Source organism: Cryptomeria japonica, chromosome 9 (assembly GCF_030272615.1).
Source record: "Cryptomeria japonica chromosome 9, Sugi_1.0, whole genome shotgun sequence".
Lineage (NCBI taxonomy): Eukaryota > Viridiplantae > Streptophyta > Pinopsida > Cupressales > Cupressaceae > Cryptomeria > Cryptomeria japonica.
In genome coordinates this window covers 581,491,333-581,504,216 of record NC_081413.1, presented here as the reverse complement: position 1 = coordinate 581,504,216, position 12,884 = coordinate 581,491,333, and positions in this window count along the sequence as shown.

Here is a 12,884-nt window from a genome sequence, read left to right as displayed (position 1 = left end):
CCAAATTTTGGGAGGCTCAACCATGCAATGGTTCTCATGCCTACTCGGTGGTATCAAGACCTTAAAGGACCTCGTACAAAAATTTACCACTCATCATGTGTATAACATAGAATAGGATGTCTCCATGGCTGATCTATGTAATACAAAACAAAAGAATGGCAAGTTATTCTTGACATTCTTACAAAGATGGAGATACCTTTCTAGTAGATGTTCATTTCCCATTCCCGAAGAACAATTAGTTGAAATCTTTATTTCAAACTTAAATGAGGAAATGGAATTCTACTTAGACATAAAATTTTCAAACAATTTCAAATACGTAATAGCTCAAGGACTTAAAATTGAGAAAGCCCTTATCAAAAAGGCACTTGTCAAAATATACAACGACAACAAGGAAGGTCCAAGACCAGCCTATAACAGTGATAAACCAAATTTTTGGGCAAAGAAAGAAAGCATTGTTAAAGATGGTGTTGTGGACGCATGAATTGTCAAAATTGCCCAACCCATTATCAAAATTGCAGGGGTTGCCGATAATCAGAACAACCCCACTACCAATAAAGGTAATCCTAAAAAAAATCCAGGAAATCAACCTTCAAATACACAACAAGGAGAACCTAAAAACAAGTACCCGACCTATAAACCCAATTGCACCTACACACCCTTGGGAGAATCTCTTGAAAAGATTTAACATCAGCTCATCTCTTCTGATCTTAGGACATTACCTAGAATATCAAACTATGAACCATAGGTCAAACCTTCAGGGTGGAGAGATAATGAGTATTGTGAAGTTCATAAGGGAAAGGGGCACAAAACAAACAACTGCCATCGGTTAAAATATCGTTCAAGATCTCGTTGATCAAGGTGACATAGAAGTTGATGGTCACAATGTAAAAACTTCCAATATTGATCATATCATGTTCAAGAATCCACTCCCACCGTATGAGAAAGGAGTTCCCTCCCATCAGGGTAAGAACCAAGATAGTGATGAATACTGGGGGGGGGGTGAATTAGTATGCCATAAAATTTTGCACTAAAACACTTTACAAGACTAGCAGTAAACCGGTAAAACAGTTTAACAGACAAACCAGTTAACAAACATGCAAACCAAATAGCTAATAATGCATTTACCCACAAAAGCACAAGCACCATAACACAATATATTTTGACGTGGAAACCCAAATGGGAAAAACTAGGGTGAGATGGAACTCACAAGTCACTATCTACAAAATAGGAACCAGACCGATTAAGGTCTTACAACGTTCTTTACCAGAAATGATCTTGTTAGGAATCTCAATCTCTTTTAGGAGACAAGTCCAATTAAAGACTGCCTTGCTAGAGGATTTTAGACTCACAGATGTGAACCACCTTGTTAGAGGATTTTCAAGAGGCTTTTGGGCCTACTCGGTTAAGGGCTACAAACTTGTCAAAGATGTAAGTAATCAACAAGTGTTTTATCTAGCTAATAGCACAGACTGCTCAGTTAGATCCTTGATAGCTTGGTCTTAATGCACTATTGCATTACTTTAGTCTTCTACACATTCATAATCTCTCCAACTCCTCAACCACCTTAAACCCTATTTGCAATATCAACTATCGCAACAACAATAATAACAACAACCTAAAACCCTAGACATGATGTCCTTATAAAGGAAACTAATTTCATGTTGGTCCAATAGGATTAGATTACAATTTCCTAGGTTCAATGAACCTGGAAATACTAGGTAATATGTCACAAAAAGCATTGCTACAGTGTCACCACCATCAAACAATCAGTGGGTGGTAACTCATCACAAAGTACTACCGGTTCATAAAAAATGTCAGTTGCCGGTTTGACAAAAATGAAGACTGGTAGAAATGTGTTATGCCAATTTAATCCCTCGTACCACTTGAGGTCAACATGCCGCTTCAGACCGGGAAACACATTCTGCAAAACATCAATAGTCTAAAGACTATAATACAACATACCTACAACATACCAGTTGGAACAAATACCAGTTGTGCTCTAACTCATATATAAAGAGGATCTCAATGCAAGTGTGTGTCCATCAATGACAATCACAACATAAACATAAAAAAAAATGCCAACAATCTCCCCCTTTAGCATTGATGGCAACACTTAGGAAAATAAAATTTTGACATCTAAGTGTTTTACAACAAAATTATGCCATTAGCAAAATTGCTCCCCCTAAGCATATACACTATCACCTTAACAATACAATGTATAACAATTTTGCGTATAGAGCATAAGCATTGAGATATATAGAGCATATAATCAAAATTTGATTACCAGATACTTTTACCAATAGAATTCTTCTCCCCCTTTGCCAACAATGACAAAGTACAGCTGAACAACCTTGTTTTCATTTGATATTAAAAATAATAAAAAATTATGACAACAAGGAATGATACTTGTCAAAAATAGATTTAAAGTCCTACACGAATTGTTTCATCAACAGAGACCAGGACTCAATTAGGGAGGTGGCTACTTCTTGCTCTGTCTGCATCTGGGAGACATGTTCTTCCATAGCATCAATTGTGCTCATTTCTTGTGTAACAGTTAAGGCATCCAGGTTTAGATAGCACTTCTGAAGAATTTGCAATCATGGGAGTAGAACCAGTTGAAACTCCTACAAATATCTGGACCGAGTGCTGATCTCTTGCTCCATTTTTGTTGACTGGATATGAAACTGGTGAATGGTTTGCCCATAAGTTGTGAAGGAATCATAAGGTGGCTTGAATGAGCTCAAGTAGGACTGCAAGTCCTATTCAAGTTTTTGCTTCTGAGCTAGCACATCATCATAGAACAGATGGGGTTGACAGATTTTGCTGAGTAACATATTCCCCTCATCTAGAGTGTCCCTTATATCCTTTTGTTCTTTCTTCAGTTCAGTCCGGAGCTCATTCAACTTTTTCACCAGAGCTATATTAAGAGCCTTTTGATGCTCCTTCTTGACATTAGCCTCTGCTACCTCTTCAAGGCTCTGCACCTGATCAAGGATCTTTAGTCTAGCTAGTGATGAATCAGTGTTTGGGAGATTTGTACTAGGTATCAAACCGGTAAGCATATCCACAGCTGCTTGGATTACATCCTACTCCTTCCGTCAAATGATTTCAAGGAGCTCTTGAGCTACCTTGATACTCTGCATTAGCTCCATTTCACTTGTAGACTGGAGATCTATAGGACTGGAGAGGTCAACCGGTTTGGCTTGACTCCCGGTTGCCTTTGGAGTCTCCATCTGGGTGCTCTTCGCTACTTCTCCTGCCTTGTCCTCTTCCAATTTCTTCTTCTTTGCTTCTCTCCTCTTCTCTGCTTCCTTGTCCTCCTCAGCCTTTTTCTTTTCTGCTTCCTTCTTCTTCTCTTGTTCCTTATCTTCTTTTTCCTTCTTCTTCCTCTCTGCTTCCTTCTTTTCTTCCTGTTCCTTATCCTCCTCTTCTTTATTTTTATTTTCATCTTCTTGCTTCTTTTTCTCCTCTTCATCCTTCTTCTGCTTCTCCTCTTCATTTTTCTTCTTCTTCTCCTCTTCATCTTTCTTCTTTTTCTCCTCTTCATCTTTTTTCTTTTTCTCCTCTTCATCTTTCTTCTTCTTCTCTTCTTCATATTTCTTCTTCTTTTCCTCTTCATCTTTCTTCTTTTTCTCTTCTTCCTTCTTCTTCTGCTTCTCTTCTTCATCCTTTTTCCTCTACTCTGCCTCTTCCTTTGCCGCTTCCTGTCTATCCTCGGCTTGCTTATTAGCCTATTTAGCCTATTGCATCTATCTTGTTACCTCAGGTGGTGTTTCCTGAGTATCATCCTCAACGTCTAAAGCATCGACATCAATGGTGTCGATTGGTTCAACGATCAGATTGCCTTCATCATCAAATACTTCGTTCGGTTTGGATATAGTCGGTTCTTCTTCTACTTGCCGGTTGGCCGGATGTGCTTTGTGAGTCTGGACAGTGGTTTGCATAAATAGATGGGTGTCTTTTTCGACATTAGCAACTCTACCTTCTAACAGCCAGAGTCTTCTTTTTCTAGTCAAGAAGAGTCCTTTATTTAGATCAATAACATCATATAATTTAGAATTTGATAGGTCGAGAAAGTATTGTGAAAAAACCTTCTCTCTAATTTCCTGTTCTTTCTCTATGGCAATGCGCCATCTATTATCTAATGACATATATAAAGAATCTGGTGTCTAAGACTTAATCTCTGAGGGCGATCAGTCATTACTACAAAGATACTGAATTATTTCCTTTTCAACCGCTTCCTTTTCATCCTCATTGAAGTTATCAAAGCACTCAAGTAAATCATTTAACACTTTTCTCCTAATATTCTTTATTGTTTTTTGACAATGTGTCAAAGGTTTATAGGAGGAGATATCTATATTTACCGGTGCAGAAGATGTCAGTTCATTCTTGGTCTTCTTCTTTGCTTGACGTGGTTTCTTTGGCTTTTCCTCAGACACAGTTTCCTCTGAGTCTGGAGAGGTGTTCCTTGTCTTCCTCTTTCTCTGGAACACTTTAGCCGGTGTAGCTTCCGATTTCTTCTTGGCTGGTGACTGCTTGGTCACTTTTGGAGTTGCAGTAGTAACCGATGTTGATGCTGCAGGTACTGCCTTTGCCTTCTTCACTATCAGTTCTTTCTCTTTCACTGCTAGTGGTTCCTTAGTCAGTGCTATCCTCTCTAGGTAGGTGTTGGTTCTCTTCGCCTTAGGATCAAGCAGTGAGGAAATAAGGGTAGAGGCATACCCTTCCAACATATCATACATCACCTCATAGCCCATTGGCTCCACTTCTTCCTGTCTAGGCTCAACGGCCTCCATTATGCATTTATCTACTTGGATGGTGAAGTAGATATCATCTTCATATTTCTTGACGATGTCTCCTGATATCCTCACTCTTTGGCTCATCTTCCTTTTGAACTCATCAAAATACTTGTTCAAAATATCGGGGTAACCGGTACCAAGTGCTTCAATGCTTTCCTTGATTTGCTTGGTTACCGGTTGGTCACCAGACCACTGAACATCTCCTACTCCTGGGAAGTAGCCTTGGAAATAGAAGAACAACCCTACCAGTAGTTTTCCAAACTTGAACCTAAGGGCATTATCCTGTTTGATTGCCTTTAGATTCAACAGGAGTTGCCTCTGCATACCGATGCATAGATCAAATGATGCATCCTCCTTTATCATCCGGTAAGCGACATTTACCGCTACAGCAGATACAGAGTTAATCTTGTTGGCTGAGAATGTCCGGTACCCAATCACCATACATGCATACTTCACCAGATCATCCTTGATAGGATTTACTATCATGCCTCATGAGTCTCTCGTTGAACTGGTGAGCTTGGCCATTTCAGTTTTGCTTATCATTCTTAGGGCTGGCACTTCCCCTATGTTGTAGAATCTGGTGACTGCATGAATTTCCTACTGCATGATGTCATGTGTTCTTTCCAGGTACATCTTATCACCATGGACTCTACTCAGAATGATCCTTATGTGATCCTCTATAAAATCTTCCAGGAAGTAAACAGCATTGTGGAGCTTTTTCTTCTCCAAAATATTAAATTTTGGTTTGATCTTCTTATCTTTGCCGCAAAATAAACCTAATTGGGTGTGGATAGCTAGAGACCCTAGGTCTTCTATTTTGTATTTTATGTAGTCAGAAATTCCCTCTTCTACTATCACACCAGCCACAACATCTGATAGGGCATTATACTTGGACTTCCGTTGAATTATTTTTGCAGACTCGACAGATGCACTAGAACTAGTATGAGATGTGAAAGCCATGATAGAAACCTTAAGAACTCGAGAAATACCTTTTGAAACACATGAAATTAGGGCTTGCAGATTCCCCTTTACTTCACACTCCGTCGGTTGTTGAATCACTGCTTTGTGTTCTCCACTCAACCATTTCCAGTTTGAATTTGAATCTCCTTCGCAGTTTCTCAATTTCTCCAAATCTTTGCTCAAATCGCCTTTTCGTTGCTCTTCTCTTTGAAAAAATTTTCTTCGGTCAAAAACTGATAGTGAGAAATGATTTAAAAAATGCTTTTAAACATATTCCTCAGCTACCGTCATTAATGCTCCTCCATTAGGGCATAAATCCTAATTTTGCCTTTTCACCGTTTCTGGTCTTCTATCAAATGACAGGTATAACATACTGGTTAAGGTCTTTTACCAGTGAAAACCAGGGGTTCGAAACATTTTGCCATTTGCTCCCCCTAAGCTTTCCTGAAGCTTAGTTTGTCGGTTCTGTGATTTCCACACTAGGTGCAAAAACCGGTTTCTCTTGTAACACTATTGGTTTCTCCTTCCAGATTTTGTTCATGTCCACTGGAATAGTGTCAACATCAATTTTTCCTTCCAGAGTGACCGGTATATCATCAGATATGCTCTTTCTTGATCTACAAAATCTAGCAATGTGACCCGGTTTGTTGCAGTGATAGCAGACCAATCCAAGTGCTCTCCACGGTCCATTGTCCATGTTTCCATTCTTCCTTCTGCATGTTGCAGCAGTATGACCATGACCATGATAGATCATACAATTTTCTCTCCATCCAGTTGTCGCTTAATAACCACTGCTTCTTGGCTGATGATTGAAGGCATTAAACCGGTTGTGATTCCGGTTCACAAAAGCTTCAGGACCAACTCTTTGGGTCCTCTGAGGATATCTTCTAGTGTTATTCATAACAGACCTGCACTCAGATGCTCTATGCCCATACTTGTTGCATGCATAATAGTTACCATCAAATCTATAGGGTCTGGGCTTATCGTTTAGGAAATAGGGAAGATTGTTGTAAGCCTTACACCTACACACATTAGCAATATGTCCTTCTTTAAGACAGTTGAAACAAACAGGTTTAAAATTTTGCTTACCTTTATCCTTTGATGTCGGTTGTTTCTTTGATGCTCTAGCATTTGTACCAGAGGTCTCACCTTCCTCATGACCGGAATAACCAATTCCATTGGTATTCTTGACCAGTTTGGCATATTCAACCTTTTGCTCTAGCTTGACAGTACTTTTGCTGAACTTAGCAAGTATTTCCTTTGACTTTGAGAGTTCTTTGGAAATAGTAGCATTTGTTTCCAACAGGTTTTCATTCTTAGAGATGGAAATGTTTAGTTCTCCTTGCATCTCTTCCTTTTCCACCTTACTTGCATGGAGTTGAGCATTTAGGGCACTCATCTCTTGTTTCAACTTGGAGATCTCAAGATCTCTTTCTTTCACTAGGTCTTCAGCTTTCCTCTGGTTCTCAAGCTCTTGACACATCTGGATAGTCAGTCCTTCCAACTCCTTTCTTAGGTTGGAGTTTGATTCATTCAACTTATTTACTTCTACAATTAGGGCTTCCATATCTGCTTCATCTGCAGAATTGTTTTCAGATAGCTCCATCAACTTTTCTGCATGTTCTCTCTTTTTTGCTTGAGATGCCTTGTATTTGACCATAAGATCATCATAGGCTTACTCAGACTGAGTGAGCCTTTGAGTAAGTTCCCTCAAGGTTTATTCCCCCATATCTCTTTCCAAGTGGTTAAACTTATAGAAAGGTTCTCTCTGATACCAATTGATGAATACTAAGAGTGGGGGGTGAACTAGTATGCCAAAAATCTTCGCACTAAAACACTTTACAAGACTAGCAGTAAACCGATAAAATAGTTTAACAGACAAACCAGTTAACAAACATGCAAACCAAATAGATAATAATGCTTTTACCCATAGAAGCACAAGCACCATAACATAAGATATTTTGACGTGGAAACCCAAATGGGAAAAACCACGATGAGATGGAACTCACTAGTCACTATCTGTAGAATAGGAACTAGACTGGTTAAGGTCAGGCCGGCTAAGGTCTTACAGTGTTCTTCACCAGAACAGATCCTGTTAGGAATCTCAATCTTTGTTAGGAGACAAGTCTGATTAAAGGCTACCTTGCTAGAGGATTTTAGACTAACAGATGTGAACCACCTTGTTAGAGGATTTTCAAGAGGCTTTTGGGCCTACCCAGTTAAGGGCTACAAACTTGTCAAAGATGTAAGTAATCAACCAGTGTTTGATCTAGCTAATAGCACAGACTGCTCGGTTAGATCCTTGATAGCTCGTTCTTAATGCACTATTGCATTACTTCAATCTTCTACACATTCATAATCTCTCCAACTCCTCAACCACCTTAAACCCTAGCTACAATATCAACTATTGCAACAACAATAATAACAACAACCTAAAACCCTAGACATGATGTCCTTATAAAGGAAACTAATTTCATGTCGGTCCAATAGGATTACATTACAATTTCCTAGGTTCAATGAACCTAGACATACTAGGTAATACATCACAAAACGCATCGCTATAGTGTCGGCACCGTCAAAAAATCAGTGGGTGGTAACTCATCACAAAGTACTACCAGTTCATACAAAATGTCAGTTGCCGAATTGACAAAAATGAAGACTAGTAAAAATGTGTTATGCCACTTTAATCCCTCGTACCGCTTGAGGTCAACAAGCTGCTTCAGACTGGGAAACACATTCTACAAAACATAAATAGTCTAAAGACTATAATACAACATACCTACAACATACTGGTTAGAACAAATACCGGTTGTGCTCTAACTCATATATAAAGAGGATCTCAATGCAAGTGTGTGTCCATCAATGACAATCACAACATAAACATTAAAAAAAAAAAGCCAACAAATAGCATGGGAAATTATACCTGTGCACCATATACTTACACTGTCAATAATCTTTATGATGCCAATGAACAAGTTGCAACCATTACAATCAAAGGTAAAGATCTTGCATGCAATGTTGTTACTCGCCATAGTAAGACTACTGTACAAGTAGCACCATCAAGAGAAGCATATGTGACCAAACATTATAACCTTATGGACCAATGAGATAAGATGCCATCACTTATCTCCGTACTAGAGATTTTGAGCTTATCACCCTCATATAAAACAATCTTAGACCAAGCTCTCCAAACAACATTAGTTCCACTGAACCTAAATACAGATCAATTTGAAGCCATGGTTGGAAATCTCAAATCATCCCCATGTTTCACTTTCATTGAAAGTGATGATGTATCATGTCAGCAGCCGCATAATTCCCCTCTATGCATTGATGGATTCATACACTAACATAGAATCAAGCGAGTCTTGATTGATGGTGCAAGAGCACCTAGTTTTTAACTACTTTTTATCTACTTTTGTTGATGCATTTCCAAATTTTGGAGTGATTTATCATATTTAGGATCAATGATTAAACAATGGACTGTTGATAGGTCCACAAGTGTGTTTGGGAGTCATTTGAAGGGTGATTGTCACCAAGTTGTGCTTGTTTTCTCAGTTTTGGCCAAGGTGCCCTTGTAAGCCAAAAATGGCATTATTTTGCATTATAGTTTAGAACACTTTGTAAGGCCTCATTAGGAATTTTCTCATGTTAATTTTGTGTTAGGGAACCATCCTAGGAGGTTTAGAATGAAGAGAAATGCCTAAGTTGAAAAAAATGCAAAATGGAGCAAAAGTTGTCATTGTTGCTTGACAACTTTTTGCAACCTTTTGAGCAACTTTTTAAAATTGATGAAATTGGTGGTTAGGAAACTGATGGGAGGCTGGTTATGAGAAAGGAGGCATATAAAATTCTTCTTCCATGATTGTAAATGGGTTGGCAATTTCATGATCAGTTTTTGAATAAAATTAAAGACAATTTCCAGGTTTTTGCTTAAGTTTTGTATAGTTGGCTATAGCAGTCCATACCAGATGATCTAATATTGGTACTATCATTTCATGGTTCTTGAGTACATTTTATTGTGTTTCTTAGGAATTTATTATATTCTTTCTTAGTGCAGGTTTAGTGTGTGTTTACAAATTCTTTCCTACTGCACTGCTCTTGGTTTGAGCAAGGGTTTAAGACACTAGACATGGTTCCAACTTGAAATAAAATTGAGTTTGTTCAATGGCCCTTGGGATTAAAGTAATGTAACCTTTAAATATTGTACATATTATTTGCAGTATCCTAGAGGTTTCTTGGAAACTATTTGCAATCATATCCTAGGTGAGCTCTACCATAGCCCAGCTAGGGATATGATTGTCATTTTTTTTTGTGATTGCTTGCAGGGGAGATAAAAAGTGGATGTGCCAAGTGTTTGGAATGAGAGAATGAAGACTAATGGAGTCTTAGTAGGAGAAATAAGGTGTGATAGGGTGTAGAAGATAGTAAACCCTATTGGAGAAGACTAGCAACCCTTAAACCCTCAAAAAGAGCCATTTTTGGGGTCTGTACCTATACAGCCGTACTAGACAACCTAACCCACTAAATCTAAAATTTTTTCCAAAAGGGTATTTGGATAAATAAAGCTCTTAGGTGGTATTTTGGGATTTTTTTTGAGTAATTGCACAAAACCCGTGAAGATAGGGCTAATAGGGGCTCTAGGGCTACTAGGCCTAGAAAATAGGAATAAGAGCAATCAATAGGAAGATGAAGAAGAACCAAGAAAAGAAACACATGATTGGAATTGAAACACCTTCTCTACACTTCCTACGACCCCTGCAAGTATAATTTTGAGACTTGGCAACTTGAAGGTTGGATTTACTCAAGTGAATCCCAGTTATGCTTATGAGTAACAGAAGCAAACAAATTGATAGGGAGTACTCCAAAGGAGTCTAATTAATTGACTTGATATTGGACTAGAGTAGTGTGTGAATAAGGATGGAAGCCCACTAAAAATATTTTATTTATCTATTTAACAAGGTGCAACTCTTTTGAGAGAGACTCCCCATCAAAGTGGTATCAAAGCAAGCTAAGATTTGGGAAGAAACCAGTTGATATCAGAGACTGAGTCAGTAGGTGAAAATAGCCTCAGGATGGTGACCAATGCAAAGTTAGCCAAAAAGGTAGACTATCAAGAGTAAGAGAATAGACTCCTCAGGGTAAGATTGTAACAATTGGAGAACAAATTAGGTGAAGTAGATGACAAGACAGAGAAGGTAACTATCAAGATCAATGAAGAAAAGGGTAAAGAAGTGGTAGAAGAGGATGCCACACCTGAACCAGATCCTATTCTACTCAAAGAACCTTTCCTTAGAGCCATCAAAGCATTAGGAGGGAATTCCCTAGAAGGAGTGCCACTTTTTGTGGAAAAATGGAACCAGAGGTGGTCATGGAGTGGATTGAAGAGTTGGAGAATCACTTTGAATGTGATGGAATTAGTGAAGCACAAAAGGTGAAGGTAGCCAAATCTAGATTGAGAGGAGTAGCCTTGACTTAGTGTAAGTTCATCCAAGAGGAGAGGCAAAAGGAGGATAAGAATCCAATTGCCACTTGGAAAGGAATGTAGCCAAGGTGAGAGAATCCTATATCCCTGAAGACTATGAAATTCAATTACACAAGAGGAGACAAAATTTGAGACAAAGAGAACTAGATGTGAGAAGCTACAATGAAGAATTTTAGAAGTTGTGTCTGAGATCTAAGGTGGTGGAAGATGAAAGCATCAAGGTAGCCAAGTACTTGAATGGTTTGTAGTGGAACATCCAAGAAGAGTTAAGTTTGTTGTGTCCTATTTCTTTCCATAAGTGCTATCAATTGGCACTCAAGGTGGAAGAGAAGAGTAAAAATAAGAAAGAGAAAAACAATAGAGGTAGAGGTAGGGGAAGAGATGGAAGAGGTCATAGAGGTAGCTATGGTGGAAGAAGTGTAGACCAAATATCCCAAAGGGAATCCAAGTTGGTAGAGAAGAGTTAGGATTCCAATAGCAAGAGAAGCTATAGAGGAAGGGGATCTAGCAACTCTAGTAGAGGAAGGTCTAGTGGATTAGGAAGAGGGTCCTATTTCACTATAATGAAATGCTACAATTGCCATCAACTTGGACACCCAGCCTATAGATGTCCTGAGAAGTCTTCTTCATCCCAAGGAGGTGAGAGGAAAGTAAATTATATTTAGGAAGATGCAGCAAATGTGAAGACAACAGAAGTGAGTTTAGATTCTAAGGTTGGAGAGAATCTCATGATAAGAAGAGTTTTGATCAAAGAACCAGTTAAGGAGGAACCTAGCCAAAGAAGATCCTTGTTTAGGATAAAGTGCAAGATCATGGGTAAAGTGTGTAATGTGGTGGTGGATTAAGGTTCCAATGATAACATAGTGTCTGAAGAAGTAGTAAGCAAACTCAACCTGCAAATAATTCCACATAGTGATCCTTATAGGGTTACTTGGCTCAGCAAGGGGCAACATGTTTTGGTGAATGAACAAACTTGGGTGGATTTCATTATAGGAGGATACAAGGAAAAAATCTTGTGTGACATCTTGCCAGTGGATTCATGCCACCTACTCCTAGGTATGCCTTGGCAATTTGATAGGAAAGCAATACACCATGGGGAAAATAATTCCTATACTTTTCAAAAAGATGGGATTACCTATAAAATTCAGTCCATAGGAGATTAAGAAGAGTGAAGATCTAAAGGTTCCAATATGATACTAGTTGGTGAGAAGGAGTTCATTAACACTCTTAAGGAAGGAGAATGAGTGGGGTTTGAACTTGTAGTAAAAACAAAAGAAGAAAGCAAGGATAAGAAAGAATGCATTCCCAATGAAGTGCAACAGAAATTAAATCAGTTTAAGGACATCATAAGTGATGGAACACCTGCAACCTTTCCTCCTCAACGTGCCATAAGTCACCAAATTGATTTCATACCCGGAGAAGAATAAAGAGGTAGATAAACAAATCCAAGAACTTTTAGATAATGGTATGATAAGGAAGAGCATCAACCCATGTGCAGCTCCCATCGTTTCAACACCAAAGAAGGGGGGTACTTGGAGACTTTGCACTAATTCAAGAGACATCAACCGGATTACAATTAGGTATAGGTTTCCCATTCCAAGAATTGAAGATTTGATGGATTTTTTAGGAGGTTCTAAGTATTT